This window comes from Onychostoma macrolepis, chromosome 11 (genome assembly GCF_012432095.1).
Source record: "Onychostoma macrolepis isolate SWU-2019 chromosome 11, ASM1243209v1, whole genome shotgun sequence".
In the NCBI taxonomy this organism is placed as follows: domain Eukaryota; kingdom Metazoa; phylum Chordata; class Actinopteri; order Cypriniformes; family Cyprinidae; genus Onychostoma; species Onychostoma macrolepis.
The window spans coordinates 19137918-19160874 of record NC_081165.1 but is presented as its reverse complement, the minus strand read 5'-3'; the positions used below and the strand labels follow the sequence as shown (position 1 = coordinate 19160874).

Here is a 22957-nt window from a genome sequence, read left to right as displayed (position 1 = left end):
ATTTGAGCTCAGCTCATACTCTTCGTCTCCATTAGAAAAGAAAAAAAAAAAGGATCCAAAGTGGATTCAAACAGTGACTCTAAAAGCTAAATAATGTACAAGTAGCAAGAAAAAAGTGAGAGTTACCTATTAAAATACCAATGACTCACATGAGCTATAATTCATTCAATTAGTCTCAAACTCTCGAGTTACTGATTTGAGTCAAGCTGATTTATTGAATCGGTTGGAGTGGTTCCTTCTTGAGTTACTGACTGGCCAAGAAATGGTGCTTTGATAAATAAATTCATATTTAACACACACACACACACACACAAAACTATCAATCCATTTATTCATCTATTTTTCTATCTATACACATATGATCATATCATACTAAAGATATGATTCTAAAGGAAATATGTTCAGTTACTCTGAGAACAAACTGTAATCATAAACACCCCTACTTGACATGTTCCCTACCGATTCCACCTATAGAATAACACTCTTGACCACTGCTGTCTGCTAATAATTGCCTTTTAAAGAGACCATTCCAATGTTTTTCAAAGGTGACAGCGGTGTAAGCCCAGACCTACAGAACACTGTCAACAACCACTTCACGTTGAGCATAAGACAAGAGCCCCCACCGAAGGGCGAATCGCTGCCAGAGCTCTGCTTTCTAAAAATAAAAACACTAGGGGCTGACTATACAGCTGCAAACAATTACTAAGGGTTACCTTACAAATACAAATACAATGCTCTAACTCCTCAGCCTGCTAGCCCGCCACTCTGTGCTGGCTTTGAGGCATGTGTGGTCTTTTAGGAGGAGTTTTGTGATCTTGTAGGTCTTTTAATGTCTTCATCCTGCAGGTAAGTGTGAGCTGGTTTGTCATAAACATCTGTTAAATCCTCCTCGTGTTAGCATCGCTAATGAGGCGTAGGGTATGACAGAACAGATGCCTCCGAGTGCGAGAAAGAGATACAGAGGCGAGACTGTGGAAGGAAGGGAGAGAATGAAAGGGTGAGTGATGGGAGAAAATTTATGCAGCACATCCCTCCGTCCCCTTACAGATGAGTCTTCAGTGAGGGCAGATGTTTCCAACATTAAGAAGTTGAGACAGGCAAGGTGCTGCTTAGCTGATATATCTGCTGTTGCAAAGACATGCCCATTTGACTATAACGGCAGGGTCGATTATGTTCATTGATCTGCCACAAAGGAAACAGTCTTGTGCTGTTTACCACATGCAAATGGCTCTCGTTCCGTATGGTTGACAATGACACGCAAGAGCCTCAAACCAAATTAAGACTTGTGCGTGTGACGTCTTGTTTAACTTATCATCATTCCATGAACATCCCTGCCATCTAGCTGCTGTAATCCCCTTTTATTATCATGGATTGGCCTGTGAACAATTTGAGATAATCCCTATTAAACTGGCCTTAATAAAAATTTATAGCAACAAAAGGCAATGGATTTGATGTGGAGAGTGGAAAAACTCCTGAAAAAGAAATATAAAGTTTATATGTAGTACATGATGACATCGCATTTTTTTTTTTTCCAGGGTTGGGAATCAAGAACTTTTCAGAGCTTTTCCCATTTTTGAAACAATACTGGAACTGAATGATTTTCACAATTTTCATTCTGTTGATGGTTATTGAACATCAAAATTTTTTCACAGATATGGAAGAAAAAAGATAGATTTGTATATATAGACATTTATAATGTTCCAGAATATTTCTACTTCAAATAAATGTTCTATTTATATATATATATATATATATATATATATATATATATTCTATTCATCAAATAAATCTGGAACAAAAATAGTATCACATTTAACACAAAAATTCAATATTCACCTTCGCCATCACAGGGATAAATTGCATTATAAAACATATTCAGTTGGAAAATTTCTATTTTTACTATATTTATATCAAATAAATGCAGACTTGGTGAGCATAAAATACTTCTTTATTGTACTAATAGTACTAATTGGCCGTTCCATATTTTGGTTTAATTTAGTTTGGTTGAAATTTCGGGAGGGGAAGTACTAAAAAATAATTAATGGAATGATTAAGTGATCAGAACAGATTTTTCTGTACGATTCCCAACCATAATGACATGCACACAAAGTCTGTCCACATTCAAGTTGATTCCCTGTTGCTTTTTTTTATATATATTTTTTTTTATGTGCATAATCTCACAGCAGGCTAGACATTCATCTTAAGGTGCACCTCTCCATTCCTCTTCCCTATTCTCTCTCTCTATCTAAAAAGCAGGCTTGGCTCAGTGATCCATGGGCAAGGGCTCACTCCTGACTGCTGGGAAACAACAGTACAGCAAATGAGCCACGTGTATGTGCGGATGTGCACGAATGTGAACGAACGTATGCCTAATAGGGTCAAAAGGGCTGCTGGACTTCACCTCTTATGCTCGCTGAAGAGGGCAGATGAACTCAGGGCAGGAAAGATCACAGACATCTGTCTCAAAGAGAAAGAAAAAAATTGCACTGTCACAACACAGCCCATCACCGCACACGCACCCAGACTCACTGCTCTGTCAGTGCGCTGCATTTCTGTAAGCACATATACAAACAAATCAGCTAAAGGAGCAAAGAAATCAAATTGAATCAAAGTGAAAGACAGGACCGGGATGTGATGTCTCCTCTGTGTAGCTCATACGAATTCATGGCCTCACAGGCACCCTACATAAAGACAAATAAGAGCAAGTATGTTGTGCATCATATCTGCATAGGCATATAGGACGCACTGCTGTCAGAATTGAACATGTTTTGTGCTGAGAGTGGTAAGGATACATCTGAAGAAGGAGGTGAAGACAGAGCACTGCTCACAAGCCTCAAGGGCATATCTGTGAATAAGCAAACACATCAGTCTGCCATCTTGTAGCGTGATGATGAACGCAAACGGTGACAATAAAACAAACCAAACAGATTTATCAAACAGTCAGCCATTAACATTTCATATCATAGCGCAGCACAACAATGTTTTTTTTCATACACTGTAGACTTACCAGAAAAGAGCAAAACCTCGGGTCAGTTCAACTATTATTCATCGGACTGTTTTCTTTTTTCTGCAATGAAAAAAAATATTTGATGTCATTAAATATTGCTCTTTTAGTATGTATATTTAAAAATATTTCATGGTTTCAATATATACTTGAATAATAATCTACCTGGTCTCATGGCATTTATGTACCTGGGTGCACTTTTTAGCGTGACATGAAATACGTAGCAATAAGTACATATCACTGCAGTTTCCAAAATAAATGAACACTTTCACACAAATTTACAGAGTTGCGATTAATAAAGCGTAATTTTCGCACAATTACTTGAAGAATATCATGATATAACTTCAAAACAATATTAATATGCTGGGAGATTTGAAAACTGATGCTTTTGAACGTTAGCATCGCACACATCCGGCTTCATATATATGGGTTTTCATAGATGATAAGTTTGTTCGGTAGTTCACGGAGTACGGAGACGGACGGAGACGAGAAGCACCGGTTTGAATCCCGTGTAACTACGGTTCTACAAAGCATTTAAAATCTGCGTAAAAGGAAGTTCAAATAGCACAGTTGCATCAGCTAATATGTTTTTATATCAGTTTTGCATTTGTTAACACTATCGGGTAGGTTTAGGGCTGGATTTGGTGTAGGGCATATTTCCAACACGATAGAGCATTAACCTTTAGCGACAGTCTCCGGATATTTGAATTCTGAACCGCCGCAATAGTATCTGAAGCAACGTAATAAAAAAAACAGCAATACGTACCAATATCTACATAATAAAAACGTGCCAGGGTTTACATATTGAACCTGTGTTTTAGCGCCACTCAGTGGACATTTCTATTTGAAACTGCGGCGAAACGTGCAGCAAGGTACGTAAAACGGTGTCGCACAAAAAGTGCGCAGAGGTAACGTACGTATTTTTATGAGACCAGGTTGATAATAATGCATGGTTTTAATTTAAAAAATATAAAAAAAATTATTAGGACAGTAAATCATTGTTTTTAAGGAACTGAAAAGCCATTTTTTAGTGTGTGATGTTAACACACCCATTACACTGACTCAAAAGGCATGAATGTCATTTCAGAGAAAGCACAAAATAAGAAAAACCACAAAATAGAAACGACACGTCGCTCCGGTTGAAACACTTTCATTTGACAATGAGTTTTTAATCTTATCCTGCACTGCAGCAAGCTATAAAGATTTTGAGCTGTTTTGTAGAAAATTGTTTACTCTCGCTGTTGGTTGAATCAAATCTTTTATGACTTCACTTTTCAACTCACAATGCTTGTTGTCTGATTCACACTGTCATTTGAGAGCATTACATCTGAACTCATTTGGACATAGAGAAAAATGAATTTGCCTGTACAAACAAGAGAAAAGGCGGCTTAGTTTGTGTGAACATACTTTAGCAATGTGACACAGAGACGAGAGATAAAACATTTTTTTTAAATAAAGAAATTTGTGTCTTTCTTAATGAGGAAGTCAAAAGAACTTGCTTCAATAACCACATTATGCATACTTTCTCCTAAATTCTTAAATATATCCTTGCTCGCCTATAGCAATAGAACAGTTCATTAAAAAAGGCCTGCCGCTAGAAAAACCCCCCACAAAAATAGTCTGCTTTGTCCTGCAAAATTTCTTCCTCTCTTCTCAAGTGAGCTCGGTTATGAATACTAAGACATCTCTTCTCATTAATTGCTCTCACAGGCAGCTTAGCCGGGGTCATCGCTGCATTTTTGACTCAGTCCAATTAATACTAATCACAGCATCAGACTGGCTGAGCGAGAAGATTGCACTGTCAGAGCAACTGATCATCTTGGAAATTCATTAACAAAAGAAAGAATAAAGGAAAGAAAGACAAAAGTGGGACTCTGAGTGGATATGGCAACCTGGTTTTATTTTTTGGCCTTGAGCTTTCAAAATGTTTAGACAATTTGTCATTAACATTCATTAAGGTGCCGGTTCCAGAAACAAACCAGGACTTAAATGAACAGATGGACTTTTCCTTGTAGAATGGCCTAACATGGAAGAGTGAGACAGACTGGCTGCTGTCTGCTCCAACGGCTCAAGGCATTTGTGAAATATCAGAAGGTATGCAGCTGAATTATTTATTAGATACCCCAGTATATTAAATTAAAAGGAAGTGACTCATAAACAGAGGACAACATGATAGCAGATCAAGGCTTATGCAAAGCAGAGCTCAAGACAATGATTTTTTTTTTTTTTTTGGTCTTTTGCTGGCTCGGTCAGACATGATGTAGTCTACTTGCCATGCAAATATATTTACTAGCCCTAGCAAAAAAGCTGGTGTTAATGGCATTGAAATAAACAAACGAACAAATTAATAAGTAAATAAACTTTGACCTGATTTCGTGACATACTGTATGCAAATCATCAAAGTTTTCAAGACATTGAAACAACGTGTCAACTCAGCAAGCAAGACATCCTGTAAGTGGCCTGAAACCATCACACACCATCAGGCCATCCTTATTGTTGAGCAAAAGGCAGTGACGGCCTCCATAGAGAGCAGATTTCTTAACATCCTGAACAGACACGCATATATTTGCATCCCTTCATGGCAAGTAGTCCTACTTCAAAATACAGCAATTAAATGTATAAGCATAAAACGCAGTTTACTTGTACAGACTTATCCTAAATAAAACATACATCTTTCTGCCTATATATGCAGGGTGCATAATAATAACAAAATTCGTACATGGCATCCTGCCATGTGCAGGACTATTCATAGCTTCTATTTTAGTCCACGTCTTACTCAAGCATAATGTTCACATCCCCTCCTATTTTTGAGCCATAGTGGAAACATGCATGTTTATTACCACATTCAGGCATGCCCTTGCTCAACCATAGAAATGCAATTATTCCCACAAGCCAAGCCCATTTAAGTCATAATGGTCACACTGATATCCATAAATTGGATGGCCAGTCTCACTTCAGCACGCCGCGTTTTCCATTACCGCGTTAGTCACGTTTCAAGGTTGCTATGCGTATTATGATATCAGAAGTTTTTTTTCTCTTGTGAACCATTGCTTTTCTCAATTTCCTGAGAAGAAACATAACTGTAGTATTTACTATAAATTCCTCCATAGTAGGTGACATTTAACAGGAAAAGAGTTACTGCGAAATACTCTGCAAATTAATATTTCGTAAAATGTAAAACTGAAATGTTGTGACATTTACATAAGAAACTCATCTTATTATATGCCAGCTGATCTTATAACGTTTATAAATTGACAAAAAGCCCACCACCTGCCTCCAAATATTGTTATATAAAACGATAACCTTCTGTAACCAATCAGACTGTAACTGAATACTAATTCTAAAACAGATTTTACCAGAAGACATGCTTAAGACACACAAATACAGCGAGAGACAGGATTTAAGCTGCATTGACGGCCCCAAGGTAGCCAGTCAGCTAAATTTATCCACCGCAAAAATGTTCACACCACAATGAAAACCAAGTGGACAGTGCTAAATGCCTCCCTAGACAGCAGACAGTTATACTTAGGTCTCCCAGAATGAACGAATGTTAACAACTTGGGGCCACACGCTCTCACCTTCTTGCACATGCTGTCCCCTCGCTTTGAGGGTGGCATTTCTTTCTGGGAACTATACAAATCTTTCTTATGAAGATGAGTAATTCCCATTTTTGCAAGCAGGAGCGCAGTGTGACCCTCTGCGGAGTGTCAGTGGGAATAAAACGCTTAATGACTGACACAAATTGAATGTTGTTCCTCTCGGTGCAAGAAGGTGGAGGAAATTGAGGCAAACCTAATGAGCAGTCTGATCCCTGCAGCGACACCTGACATCGATGGCTGGTGACAGGTCACACGGCGAGCGGAGAAGAGCAGGGAGGGGACACCTTGCCCCCATTTCACCCGGCACCATGTGACATGATCCATCCTGCCATGGGCCATCTGCGCCCAGTGAGAGACTAAGTGGCACTCCTCCCCGCATCTCCCAAAGGAATGGAAGCCTTTAATCACCACCATCAGCATCATCGCACGCACACGCTTGTGTGCTCGCACAACCCCTCATCCCCTTGTGGCCAAAGAGCATGGATGAAATGGAAGAGATGGGTCGCTGCGCATTCAGTGAGACTTCTACGTGCAAGAGCAGTAGCACTTGTTTGTTAGCCGAATGCATGTTTACGTCCCCACAGACCATCAGACGCACGTCCATTAAGCTTCTGGGCCAAAAGTGTAAACAAACTTACGTAACTCTATTTGTGCATGATTGAACAAATGCAGATATGGACTTTACAAGGGAACGCAGAAGCAAACATCTGCATTTCATTTTTCATCAAATATTTAGGTGAATCAGCTGGCTTTAATATCCTTTTCTGCCTTATAAGATGACACAGTGGCCACTGATCTAAGGTCATCTCTCCTTTACCTAAAAGACAAGAAATTCATTCTTTTATTCAGCAAGGATGCATTGAATTGCTCAAAAGAGACAGTAACAAATTTTACATTGTTACAAAAAATGTTGAGAATTTGTCATTTTGAAAAATGTTACATGGTTTCACCAAAAAATGAAGCAGCACAATGATTTTCAATATTAAGAAACGATTCTGGAGCACTTATATTATGTAATATTTCACAATATTACTGTTTTTGAGAGCTTTCTTTCAAAAAAATACAAAAATCATACTAAACTTTTGGATGGAAGTGTACATTCACTTTAAAGGTTTTGGTTTGTTTGGAGCTCTGAAACAAACCAAATGTGATAATGTAATGTAATATAACAATTATTCTTCTTATTTGTAAAACTGTACAGAATTAAACAACAGAAACAGCACACTCAAACAACATGAATGTTTTCACAATCAGGGCTGGGCAAATATACATCAAAATGTATTTTAAAATAAAATACCAAATACCTTAATTTTAAGTGTATCAAAATAAACTACAAAATACAGCAGCCACACCATGTATCAATATAAACTACTGTATTTTTGTATTTTAAAAATACTAAAAAATACTTTTACAAGGGAGCAGGAAATTTCTTTGCAAACCTTCCATCAATTGGCCTATTTTATCTATCCCTTCATCATTACACTGACTCAGTTAAGTAAACAATTTTTGACAGCAACAGCTTTTCTCTGCCTGAAAGTTACTGTAACTAAGACTTACAGTAGCAAACTGTATTTGATTTAGAGTTGCAAACTGTACTGTTTTACATTAAATTACTGTTAAAAAAAATCTAATTCATCAGTATACTACTGTAATTCATTCATTTTAATATAGAGTTCATTAGATTTGATTATTTTTATATAGAATTCATTTTATCATTACTCTACATGGGCACTACTGGCATTCAATTAAAACAGACACCAATACAAAATATCAAATTCTTTATTTAAAACACTGCATATATAACGCTGACAAATATAGTCTTCCAATGCTGGAACAGTGCATCTTCACCATTTTTCCTGTCTTAGGACGTTTTGCAGTGCATTATGTTGTGTCCTCTGGATTTATCCTCACAAAGAATCTTTAGGCAACAGAAACATAATGGGGAAAAAAGACAAACAGCCAAAGACAAACATCTGAAAAACCCAGGTGCTGCTCCAAAACGTGGCCACCACCTTTGCTCACCATCCACTTTGTTAGTGACAGAAATGTCTTCTCTGAAAAACTAGTAGTAGAAATGGCACACTTTTAAAAGGCAAACTCCATATAGAATACACAAACCTCTCAAAACCATATTTGTTCTCTTACCATTATCAGTAGGGCTGTTGGATTCTGAAATTTTTGCGATCGAGTCAGATTCCGATTCCTGGTTCTGGAATCGATGGGATTCGATTCCTCCGTTTTCGATTCTTGTTTTTTTAGATTGAAGGAACCTAATCTCGCCATGCTGCAGGATATAAAGGTCGTAGAAAGTATCCTTCTCATAATATGAAGCTTTATTTGTAAAAAATTACGATACATTTCTATAGCTCTGATTGATTTTTAAATTGTAATTTTGTCTGCTTTTCCCATGAAATTAGTCATAGCTCACTGCTCAGCATGTCCCTGTTTATTGCATGAATTGAACAAGACATGAAGTGTCTAAAATAAATGTGCACAGTTCAGCTGAATGACGAAGTTTACTTTGACTGTGTGCTTTGCACAAAATTAACAAACTACTGTACACTGGAACAAAATAACCAGAACATTAACAATAACACTGATAGAGCTCGTGGTTTATCTGTCAATCAGATGCACTCTCGGCCACTGATATGCTCGTGACGTTTTCTTTTAGAATTATCATTGGCTGATAGAAATAAATAATAATAATAATAATAATAAAAATAGTATTTTTGATGGAAATAAGATCAAGACCCTCGATCATTCTGTCGTGCAGTGCTCAAAATTGCGGACAACATAAGCTAGATCCACCGTAAAATAACCTCTGAATCGTTTTTTCTTTTTTTGAACTGGCTCATTAAAACTATTTATCCGAAAGAACCTTTTCGTGGAAACGAAAAAGACTTCTAATCACTTTTAGCGAGCATGAGGCGAAGGGCAATAAAAATTAAATAGACTTTATATATAAAAAAGAATGATCTTTTTTCTCACAACTCTCGTAATTACGGATTTTATCGAGCATGAGGGGCCGAATGGTGCTTCTCAAACAGAAGGTTGCATCCTCAAATTCAGATGATCTCAGTATTCTTTCAGTTTATTTTCGTGAATTTAAATGTGTGCAGCCTTCGTAGCATGCAGCCTTCCATTTGAAAGGCACCCATAAGCTTTGTTGAACTGAAAAAGGCTCCGAATAAGGAGTCGATACCTCTTGATTCACAACGCCTCGGAATCGATTCCCAGCCCTAATTATCATGCTGCGTCCCAATGTGCCTATTATACTACGCCCTTAAAGTATGTACTCTTTTGAGTGTGTAGTACTCTTTTGAGTGTAAAGTACACACTTTTGAGTGTGTAGTAGAAGAGTAGGCAAGCTTTGTGACATACTATCACGTCACACAACTGCGTCTTTAACGGACCGCTCATGTCGCATCTGTTACACGCACCCTGTCACTGTAAACTGGCCTGTCAATCATCCTGTCACATTAACATCCTCCACATTTCATTTAATTTAACTTCCTACCGTATTGGAGAAAAAAAAGAAGTAGCTCGTTGATCTGCCAGTCGCGGGTCTTTCATTCGGAGAACTCTGCTCAGGTTTTCTGCATAATGATGCATTTAAACGTTAACGACTAAATGGATGTTTATAAAAGTTCACAGTGCTGTTGCAGATGAAATATAACACGGAATAGTTTTTACCAGTTTAAATGTTGATTATTAGTAACTCAGACCCCTTTTTGTAAACCTCTCTACATACCCTGATAGCACACGTACATCTCGAAGACGTCTATTTGACGTCTGCATTTACATCTGCAAGACGTATTTTTTAGGGTGTTTGCTCATCTGCAATACGTCTATAGGACGTCTCCTTTTAGATGTCAAATAGACGTCTATTAGATGTCTTTAAGATGTTTATGATTTAGAATGTATATAAAACTGACATCTTACAGACGTCTGTCAGACGTTTATAGACAGCAGATGCTTTCCAGATCAAGAGATCTTTAACAGACATCTTGCAGACTTACGTGTGCTATCTGGGTAAAGGTCGATCGCGCATCCGCCACGTTTGTATTTGTTTATTCGTGTTTGTAGTTCTGGACTGAATCCTTTGCCAAAGCGCAAGGGATTGTGGGCAATTTTAGCCATTAGAGTGTTCTCGGATCCACATTTCAAAAATCGACCTGAAATAGTAGACCATTCGGGGACTTTTGGCATACTCTTTTCAACATACTATGCTTTGGGACACACTTATTGTAGTCTCACATACTATTTAGGATGGATAGTATGAACATTGGGACGCAGGGTTAGTCTCAGGGTGGCTGGCGCTGCTCCACATCTTTCTTGATGCTTCATTGCAGTTGCCTTTAAAACACAAATACAAAAAATGCAGTAAATCTTAAATTCCATTAAAAACTATAAACTAATTCTAAAAATAGAAAAGGCAGCTAGCCATAAAACTTGTTTAACTTAGATAACATACGATTTTATTTCCTCAATAGGCAACTGCCCTGATAGCACACGTACATCTCTGAGACGTCTATTTGATGTCTGCATTTACATCTGCAAGACGCATTTTTTAGGCTGTTTGCTCATCTGCAATACGTCTATAGGACGTCTCCTTTTAGATGTCAAATAGACGTCTATTAGATGTCTTTAAGATGTTTATGATTTGGAGTGTATGTAAAACTGACATCTTACAGACGTCTGTCAGACGTTTATAGACAGCAGATGCTTTCCAGATCAACAGATCTTTAACAGACATCTTGCAGACGTACGTGTGCTATCTGGGTGGCCAACATTAACTACTAACACCTGAACAAAATTTCACATTAGTTAACCTAGCGTTAATATAAGATAAGCGTTGCTCGTTAAAAATAATTTTAATTCGGTAACTAATTCAATAAGCTGACAAAGCAGTTTACCATAGTAAATTTGTTGCCGCCATGTTGACGGGTAAATGTTACTAAGGTTAGGTAGACTGGTATGCAAAAATCTGACAAACACACAGACAAACGTACATGTTTTTATCTTGCTTGCAGGTCTTATCTCGTAAGGTGCATTTTACACACAGAGCAGATGTTCTCCGGAACTCTCCCACTCTGTTTCATCCCCGGGAAAAACCCGCGGTGCTGCCCCGCTGGATCTGTGTCTTCCTCGGACACGAGTGGCGCAGCGCGACTCGATAAAAAACAACAATATAGAACCCATTATATAGGCCTAGACTATCTACAGTGGATGCGGACAGTAAAGTGATGCCCCCGTATATTTCTGACGTACAGATGCACTCCAAGCGCTCGCGCTGTTTCTGACACGGATTTTCCAATCATTACAAGCGATGTCGTCCAGTGTAGTAATGCTGCGTTCACTATCGGAATTATGGTAAATACGAGTTTCCTAATCGGAAATTGGACGTGAACGGCCTCTCAAGTAGTATTTACTACTGGGAAATAATTTTGATACCCGAGTTTGCGAGTTGGGCGGGTCATAAATTTTAAACATGGTTGTGGTGACAACCATTGCTGCTGTCAATGCTGTTCTCACAACAACTATCCCTTTGTCTTGTTGCTAAAGTAGTGTATTTATAGGCTAGATATGAAGGATCAATCGAAGCATATTGTATGTTTTATAAGCAGTGAAATAAGCATTTGACCGAAATTCCAGAATTGTCAGCAAACTGCATGTATAGCGCAGTGAATGTTTATATGATTGTCAACAAATGGGAGGCTACATTTTATTCTTTCCGACATTAAAGCACTTGAATACGACAAGCTGAAGTGAAGGCAGCATCAGTCCCAAGCTGTTGCGGCTTTATGGACAGGGTGCAGGGCAAATTGTGTCAATTCAAATGCAAGAAATGAGGAAAATAAAACAACCTCAATAGAATGGCGCCAAAGAGGCCGTTACAGCAAATACAGTAGTATACAGCAAATTTTAAAAATACAGTCTCTGTATGTGGGGTCTGACATCACAGAAAATTCCCATGATCCAAAGGGTATTACAGTTATTTACTGTAAAGGGAATTTGCAGTATTATACTGGGTGATATACAGTAAATAACTGCAGAAATTACAGAAATGTCTAACAGTGTAATTTAGTTAGCTTGGTGTTTGGTAACGAAGGGCCTGCATCAGCAACACTGACTCAAATGACAGCAATAAGTGACAAACAAGTCATTCATAAGAAGACAACTGATGGCACCTGTTTTCACAGCAACTAGTTTCTAACTAATTCATAATTTGATTGTTAATCATAAATATAATAATATGTGTGTCAGGCAGTCATTCATGCAATGGTATGCAAAATTATGATCCTACTAACAGCTACTTCAATTAGGGTACAAAATTCAGCAATCAAATATTTATCAATCATTGGACTCCTATTTGGAAGTTGAAAACATTTTAACATTTGAACAATTATTAAATGATCAATATGTAACTAACCACTGAATCTACTGAGAGCTATAGAAGTATACAGGACACATACACTTTAATAGTGTAATAAGCATTTTTATGATGTCATAATGTAGACTTCTTACAAAGTATTTTACAGTATTTTAAAACTACAAAAATTCAAAACACTGAAGTATTTTGATACAAAATATGAAGCCATTTTCATCAAAAATATCAAATAGAAATGACAAAATCCTGTTTTATATATTAAAAGTATTTGAAATACATGCATCATAAATACTGCCCATCCCTGATCATGATAATATTTACTGTGATACTTCAGCTGTTTTCGTACCGCAAGAAAAAATCAAAGTATCAAAGTATCTATTGGCAGCTAAAAGAATTAACAAATAGAATAATAAATTTATGTCTAAAGGCACAGGGGAGTTTTAAAATTTTATGACTTTTCCAATTCTGTGGAGTTCCAGTTTTAATCAAAAAGCGTTGATTTTACAGTTCTCCACAGAGGAAAGTGGAGCAGTCCTATAAAGGGAGATACTGCGATACATCTGCAGTTGCAAAGCGTGCTGATGTTGATAGGTAGTGCATTGATTTAAATGTATGCCTGATGCTGACGTCCCCCTATTTTACACTCCCACCTTCCTCCGCTTCCATTTAATTTCATGTGCCATCCTTTGCCTCCGAGCGCACTACCCTTATCTGATTCATTGAGCCATTTAAATGAGAAATTAAATTATATTCTTCAATACGCTTGTTTCCAAAAGAAAAGTTATGGCCAGGCCATTTATTAAAAGCAGACAGTTCCCTTCTTAAACTTCCTCTGATTTACGGAGACTCTTTGCCGATAAAAAGCCCAAAATTGGATTAGCGTATTCCCACACTTCGCAAAACCTTTATTTTCTCCTTGAATGTTGAGATGATAGAAAAACCCCTCAAACACAGCAGGGTTCTGTAATAAGTCTGATTACATACAGGAAGTAATTGGAAGGATCTGGATGGATCCACACACTAATGCAAACTAATTTGTCATTTGGGGATTGTGCCAAGATAATTTCCCAAACACCTTTCTGCAATTAGAGTGAAGATGCAAAACAGTCAGACTGAAGGAAGAAAGAAAGAAAACTCTACACGTAAACTGATGCGATACAGGTTAGCATTTTATTTGCAGGGGACATGACCCACAAATCTTACTGAATGCTCATACCATGTGGCTGTCGGCAGAGATCTAACCAGCTTTTATTGATGTGTAGACAAATACAAGCAGGGTCAGGGCCGGGGCATTTTACTGTCCTCTTTATGGCTGGACATGTAAAAGGACTGGGGAGCCGGGCACTTTAATGACCTATCGTGTAAAAGGCCAGTGCTGAGTAAAAAAAAAGAATTTGTCAATTGAAATGTACCATACATTTGGAAAAAGGAGAAAACAAACTAAATACTAACCAAAGACTTCTAGAGAGTTAGCATTAGCATTCCTGCTAGGCTAATGCATAAAGCCACTGAAGTACCTTTTTCCAGCAAGTTAATGCAAATGTATTCTGGAAATAAGTCTCAAAAACAATGTAGCTACATGTATAATTAGCAAAAACCAATTACTTCTAGCATTAGCATTCCTGCTAGGCTAGTGCATACAGCCACTGAAATAAATAAACTTTTCCTAAGCAAGATATGCAAATGTATTCTGAAAAAAACCCCTCAAAAACAATGTAGCCTGTGACTGCATGCATTTATTAATGAAAACAAGTACTTCAAAAGAGTTAGCACTGGCATTCATGCTAGGCTAATGCATAAAGCTGCTGAAGTGAATAATGTAAACTTTTCCTAGCAAGCTACGCAAATGTATTCTGGAAATAACCCTGAAAAACTTCAAGTGTAGACCTACATATTAGCGATTTAAAAAAAAAAAAAAAAACAAGCCCAATGGCAATATAAAAGGATATGGCAACAGAAAAGTGCATTAAAATTAGAATAAGGCATAATTGTATCCCAAGTTGTCTGTTTAAAATAAAGTTTTTAGTCATACTGACAAAATGTGCACTCATGCCATTCATGTAGGACCATATGGCAGGAAAGATTTGCTCTCAAAATCAGGCTGGTGTAGTGATGCTTTCGCTCTCCCTCCTTCGAGTTTTAGCACTGTGTGAGGCTTTTCCTCACTGCATATTTAAAAGCAGCTCCCTCAAGCTTAGCACACTAATGGCTATTTAGGCCTGCTATTTCTTTCTTTACCAGCAGTCGGGGAGGAGGACAAACACACTGACACGTACACAGCTCTGTAAGCCACCATGATGAGAAAGCAACTCCTGTCTCGACTCACATGCTTTTCTCTCCCCATCTTTATCATGAACTAATCCAGCATCTTACTGTGATTCTTGCTGCCTCTTATTTAGAGGTGGTTTAAAGATTAAACACCCTCCTGCTCCTATTCATATTCATAGCACCCCAGTCCTCTAAGAAAGAGGTACTTTGTTAAATGGTATAAATTATTTTAGTACTTCAACTTATTTCAATTAGTTTCTACATTTCTGATTTTCATTCAGGTTCTTATGTTTTTCATCTAACATTTATATTTTGCTTAATGTCAGCTTTATTTCAATTATTGTTTGTCATAGTTAACAATAACAACACTGAGGTCTTAAAATTTTAATTATTTATTTTTGTCATAACTTATTGAATTGATATTATCCTTTATTTTATTTTTAAAAGGGACAATGCTGAGCAAAAACTGAGCATTCAACATGTAAATGTGCCAGATTTAGCCATACAGGCTAATTTTCATCTTTCATATTATGCTTTGTATTCATTATTGTAAAGAATGAATTGTTAATTTATTAAGCTAATTTAAATCACCAAAATATTAGATCAATTATTTTATAATTATTTTCATTCATAATTTAATTTCAATAACAATGCACGGAGGTCTTATAGGTCTTTGACTTTCTCTTACTGTATCAAAACAATTAATGTTTTTGTCAGAATCTTGACAATTTATTGAATTGATATTATTGATATTAAAAAAAAAAAAAAGTTTTTAATTCATTTTAATTACCAAAACATATTTAATGCTTTCACACAAATAATATTAATAAATATTTTCTCATCTTAAATAATCAGCTTGTTCAGAATATTAAGCAACCCCTTTCAATGACTATTTGTTAATAAAAAAAATGTATTAAAAAAAAAAGACTCAAAAGCATGTCACTTAAACAAGTGTTATTTTTGTACCCTAATCGTGTAAAGTGCCAGGAACACATATTCTCTGGGATTTTTTTTTCCAAAAATTCCTACTATGAAGGCCGTGGTTAAAAGAAAAATGGTTAAAGTATTACTAACCGGTGAGGTTCTGAAGGGTCAGTGAGTTTACGGTGGGTCAGTGTCCGAGGTTTTGTTCTTATGTAACACACACATACAGAGAGTGAACTAAAACTGGTGTCCTCTTTAAATTCAGGAACTGTATCCATAATATATGAGGAAGCAGTAGGCACGGAAAATGAGCTATGGGCTTTTACGTTAAAGTTTTAACCATTTTTTTTAAAGTTTAAGTTTTCTAGGAGCTGATGGAATTGGTTCAATAAAGTGAGAAATAGGTCAGCAGATTGTTCGACTGTCATTTCTGCCAGCAGTTATTCAGCAGGGTAATCAAATGGGAAAACAGATTTTAAAAAGCACATATACTACAGCACTGTGCATATTAGTAATGCTGGTTAATCTATGTGGCACACAAGAAAAACAGGGCAGATGCTGTGAGATAAGAAATATTAGCATCAGATTACTCCACTTTGCAACATTATTAAGTCAGCGATCTTCTGAACGTTCAGCCTTCTCCCATCATGCCTCCACGAAGCCCCTCTGTGAGCTAACATTTCTATAAACCTTCCCTTTGGCATGTTTTGTACTATGGCCAATGGAAAGTAGTCAAATGTCCCTTCGCATAATAGCTGATCAGAGGATGGAGAAGCATCTGAGTGACAGCTTTGACATTTCTAGAGAGCGCTGCGAGAGAAAGAGAGACAGATGCAGATAGAGTGAGTGAGTGAGTGAGAGAGTGAGAGAGCGAGCCCTCAGGTGCCCCCTCTCACCAAGCACTGGAGAGGAACATTTGCATTTAATTGAATGCTGTGGACATAAAGCGGCCTCACCCCCATTCACCTCCCCTTTTTTCTTTGCCATCTTCATTTCCATGTTGAGTCCCACTCAAATTGCACTGAATAAATCTCCAATGCTTAACGCTAGCAGGTGGCACAGAGAGCTATAAGCACTAGAGTCAGGGAGAACTCCTCTAGCATGAATGCTGCTTAGCACCACAGATGAACATTGACTATAGGGTTTGGCTATCATTGCCAAATGACAGCTTCAAAAGTGTGAATGAGCTAACGGAAGGTTTAACAACACAGAAAGCGATTTTGTTTGGTAGATGCATAACAAATCTGATTTTACTGATTAGTTTGGGATCACTTTGGTATGGTGTATAATTCCCAAAACATTTATACATAAAAACCTCAGTTCAAACTCAAAATCTGTTTTAGAAATCTCTTTTTTAATTCTTCTTTTAATTTATATAGTGGAATATAGTGGATAAAGTAAATGGAAAATAGGAATGGGGAGAAAAATATATATATAACATTTATAACTAACTATATATAATTTGTAGATTTTAGATATTTATTTATTGTTTATGCTTGTCAAAGCTAAATGTATTATGCACATTTATAACGTTACATATTACAATTTAAAATAACTGTTCAATATAAATAACTGAAATCATTCTTTAAAATGGTCATTTTAAATGATAATTACTTAATTTATTATAATTTAATAATAAATACTTTATTATAATTATTATAATATACAATGTGTTATTCATTTAATGTAATTACAATTATTATTATTATGAATGTTGAAAACAGTTGCTCCGTATTTTTATAGAAACCATGATACATTTTACTCTTTGAGGAACAAAGTTCAAAAGAACAGCATTTATATGGAATAGAAATCTTTAAAAAATCTAAGTAAAAGTGCAGCAAAACCAACTTGAAAATACATCTTGTGATTGATAAAATGCGATCTATAAACGTTTACCATCATAACCAATTTGATGCTGCTGTTCAGCATGTTTTGGCTAAAACATGTTATTTTTACTGAAAGCCCACAATATTGCTCTAATCGATGCGAATTTGCAGAAGGTAGAGTCTGGTTAAAATCATAGTGTTTTCTGAGTCACATTCTCTAAAAGCACTACCTTCCAAAAATCACCCTCAGTGCAGAATGAAGGAATGAAGCACATTGAAGAAACAAATTGTCACCTCTTGCACTCTGTTTGGTGAATCTTCTGACATGGTGATCAATTTGACCAAGATAAAAAAGAGAGCTGAAATTACACTGTGAGGAGTCCCAGAGACCCTTGGCCAGCCAATTAGACAAATGCCATCGATCCCTGTGGCTCTTCTGAGGCAAAAGCCATGAGGATGGCCCTTCTGAATGGGTATGGATTTTTCTCCAATGGTTTTTCCTTCTTTTCCTCCAAAAGATGGGATTACAGGCGATGAGAAAGGACAGGCAAGCTGACTCACTGGAGGCCGGGCCTGTTACAAGGTCTGATCAACAGTGCCATTACACGCTGTCGGCCAAGTCACACTGCTAAACTAAAAGTGAGGAAATAGACACCCATATTCCTACAGCTTTTATGGCATGCAAAAGATACATATCGCAGCATGACTGCGGACAGCAGGTCAGTCGTAGGTGAGACATCTGCGGGTGGCATACCAGCCTTACTGCAATTAGATCTGCCCTCATTATCATTATCTGCAGCACCACTGAACTGTGAATAGCACTGTTCCAGGTCCAGGTTCCCTGCTTAACACTGGAGTCTGTTCCAAAAGAAACAATAAAAATGAAAACATTATGCATCAGGGTTAAGGATGCGCTGTGCCCTGTGTTGCTCCAGGCGAGTATGTCACATCTACCCTTGAATAAAGGCAAGCATAATGTAATATAATGAATTTTAACGTTTTTAAACCAAATGCACTCGCTGAATAAAGACCAAAGTGTATTTTTCCTTCTATACTATAACATATCCAAGTTGAGTCTTATTCTGGATCATTCTGGGATAATATAACCCCTGGGCGTTAAACATTTTACTGAAAGATCAGTGACACATCAATGTCTGAAGACTTTACATTACGGACCATTAATCATCAACACCTCTTAATTCAGAACGGTCTTTGAAACAGTGATTACATGGCAGTGGATACGTTACAGTAAGCAGTCAGTATCTTTCAAAATAACTTCTGATTCAGGTTTATTTCATGCTATGAGTGGTAGTAAACAGGCAGATACTATTGGTAACAAGCATCAAATCAGCATACTAGAATGATTTCTGACCATTATAAATGCAGGGCACGTTTTTCATTCCAGAGCACATTTTAAAATGCGTTGCCACTCAAATGCAAAAAGTCATATTAGTTTTAAAGAGTTTTATCTTTAAACCATTGTGTGTGGTGGCAGTTAAGACTAATCTCCTTTCTTCCAGAGAATGTCAGCTCATTACTGGGCAGTCATGGTAAAATGTAGTGCTGTCAAATATTGGAGGCTTCAGACAGGGGCCGTGTGCAGCAATCCAGCAGCCTTCTGTGTAATTTCAGCATGATGTGGGAAGGATTTGATTCATCTTGTCAAGAGCAGCCTTGGTTGAAAATTTCTGCTGCAAAGCCCGATGTGCAGTAATGATTAATAATTGTGTTTAATTAGCCTTTGACGGTTAGCCCTCATATCTTGGTGAGTTGATAAACACGCTTGCTCTGGCCCAGACAGATTTCTTCATTAATCTTCCACGGACCATGTTGTGCGAGCCAGGTGACGGCCGGCGAGTCTGCCGAATGTAGGAAATGTGTGTATGTGATATGCTGCAGTAGCAGACTTGCCTCAACAGTGTCACGACGAGGTGAAGCTCTTCTCTCTTTCATGCTGGGGTTACTCAGTCTCGGGACTGTTCCTTTGCCTTTTGATCTTTACTACAAAGCAGTCAAAAGCTCCTGCAGACCTGTCGCCTGAAACGAACCAGGATGACATTTTCAAAACTCACAGTGGTGTTGTGACATCCCATGTGGCCTCCTACCATGCCAGAAGGACACCGTGCTTCCAATTTCCAGCTCCAAACACCTTAAACAGAAGTGATCAACAACATTTTTTGAGATTACGTAAATTTTATCAGTAATATTTCATGTGATTTGCAACAGTGCTATAAGCGATTTTAGCCAGTTTTGCTAACTTCTGTTTGAGTTGTCCTGAATACTTCCATTTGGGCACTGAGTCAGTTTGGAACCCCAAAGTGATTTGGGCACAAATTACGTTATTGATCACTTATGTTTAAGGTGTTTAGAGCTGGAAAATAGAGAGCAACCGTCTGGTTATTTTAGACGATAACATATAAACCTTTAAAGTGAAATGACTTGTTAATCGGAGGTGTATGCTTTTGCTGAAGCCATCGATCTATTATATCAAATTATCTTAACAGAAATTCCTGGTGAAAACTTCATTACCTATGATTCTACACCAATCAGTAAATGTGACAAAAGAACTCTTGCCCACCCACTCAAATGCTACTCCAACTACTACCCAAAAATTAAAATTCTGTAATTAGTTACTCACCCTCATGGCGTTCCAAAGATATTTTTGATGAAATTCGAGAGCTCTCTGACCCTCCATAGACAGCAAGGGTAGTCTCTCAGCCTCAGACATCACACCCACAGAACGATGGCTATATGTCTGATGAATATGGCACACTTAGCTGGAAACACTTCAGGAGTTTCGAAGTCGTCATCGGATTGGTTAGATTGTACAGGATTTCCAGGAGATGTGTGTGTCGCGTTCTTTAACGTTCCGCCTGGAAACAAAAATGCCTTCTGCGCTTCTGTGGTCAGTCTGAAAGTCTGGCTACGAGAGACTACAGTAAGGGAACTACCACATTCTAGGTTCAGAAAGAAAATCGACAGAATAGTCTATGTGGCATCAGTGGTTCAATCTTAATTTTATGAAGCTAAACAAAAATAACGACTTTATTATTATTAGTATTCCTATAGCTTATTATTATTAGTAGTAGTATCCTCGAAGCTTCGTAAATTTACGGTTGAACCATTGATGTCGCATGGACTATTTTACCATGTCCTTACTACATTTCTGGGTCTTGATCATGGTAGTTGCGTTGCTGTCTATGGAGAGACAGAAAGCTCTCTTAATTTGTGTTCTGAAGATGAATGAAGGTCTTACGGGTTTGGAACGACATGAGGGTGAGTAATTAATGACACAATTTTCATTTTTGGGTTAAATATCCCCTTAAACAATTTTTTTTTTTTTTTTGCATAATATGCATATGTTGGAATAAATATAAAATATCATTGTTTCTATAATCAACATTTAAATCAATAGTTTTATATTTGACTGTCATTCACAATGCTTCAAATTGTAGTTCTTTCTCTTATTACAGCTGTCTTTTGACCAATTTTCCAATACTTTTTATTTATTTATTTTTTTTTACTTCAAATCACAGTTTATAATGTTATGAATCACCTTTTTGTTGGTTGGTTTTGTTCATGGCTCACAACTCTTAAAGACATTTTTTATAAATCCATATGGGAAAAATACTTCCAGAATCATGGCCACTGGAAAAGTAAATAACACTCTACTCAGTGCCTGATTAGAAGACCTGCAAAAAAGCTTTATGATATTTGTTGTCTGAATTATTACAAACAGTAATGTATTTTGTAACATACAGTTTTGCAAGCTAACTGTGGTGCAGATAGCATGCTGCTAGCAAATTGATCTCCTAGCTTTGCGTTGTCAAATGTTCAGTTTTATGTTTTTAGTTTTTATTTGAGCAGGCATTACAAACAACAATCTCCTGGGATCCTAGATAGACTGAGCTTAAGGGATAGATTGAATTGTTTAAGACAAAAATTTACACTGCCCCATCCATTCAACCACATGAACCTCTGTCCAAAACCCACCTTACACTTTCAGAAGAAAATGCACAAAAGCTGTCACTGGGAGCGTTATCCTTTCAAATGGTATCCCTTTGTACCTGTATGTACCCATAAAGGGTACATATTAGTACCTAAAGTACACATATTAGTAACTTTTGAAAGGGTGTCAGTCAAACCGTTGTCCATAAACATGAATGACTGACAGAAAGAGAGCATTTCCGATTAGCTAAGCTCTTTGATTGGTGTTCAGAGACAGCCTTTCACTGATTTTTTTTTTCTGTTTAAAGAGTCATCTATTTCAGTAATATCTTTTAGGTAGCAGAAACATTTCATGCGTTTTGTTACCAAAAAAGAAAAAGAAAAAAAGAAAGCGCTTCGAGCAATTGCCATATTTGAGCAAAGACTACATTACAGAAGAAAAATGTAATATTTTAGAAACCTCCAGCTACCTCTCATGCATCTTTCGGTCAATTACCCGCTATAATGCGATGCTAAATTACATACAGTAGGCCTACCACAGTCATTTTACTGTTTAAACAGGCCAACCATTATAGTCAATAGCATATATTTTTGTGCTGCATTACAAAACATATATCAGCACTGGCCTTTCATATTCATGCCCAGGCCTGCTGAGTCTGGATTAAGGCTTTTAATCACCACTTACGCTCTTTTATCTCCACAGTTAGCCAACAGCATAGCTGACAACAGCATACAATCAAGTACTGAGGCAATGCAGTACATCTGCTCTTCCTCCCAAAACCAATCAACATGCTCTCAAACCCTCACTACATCTCATGAAAGTGAATTACTGCACTTTACTCAAAGATTAATTCAATCATCGTCATTAATTCAAATATGTTTAATAAATTGTTGGCTGTAGGCTTCTTAGCCCGTGTTCCTCAGAGACTTATCAATATTACAAGCTCCAAGAAATGAAAACTCTCCGAAGGTTTGCTGTTTTGCGCAAGAAAATCCA

At 37.2% G+C, this 22957-nt stretch overlaps 1 protein-coding gene and 1 long non-coding RNA gene across 2 annotated transcripts in view; one reads left to right on the top strand and one right to left on the bottom strand.

Moving 5' to 3' along the window:
- Positions 1-22957, top strand: part of lrrn2 (leucine rich repeat neuronal 2) — a 50565-nt gene that overhangs the window by 6367 nt on the left and 21241 nt on the right. The window lies entirely within an intron of this gene.
- Positions 441-3849, bottom strand: LOC131549215 (uncharacterized). Its single transcript, XR_009273358.1, has 5 exons — positions 3170-3849; positions 3008-3067; positions 2626-2845; positions 2402-2457; positions 441-969 (listed from the first exon to the last, which is right to left on the bottom strand). It is a non-coding gene; the product is annotated as an uncharacterized LOC131549215 (long non-coding RNA).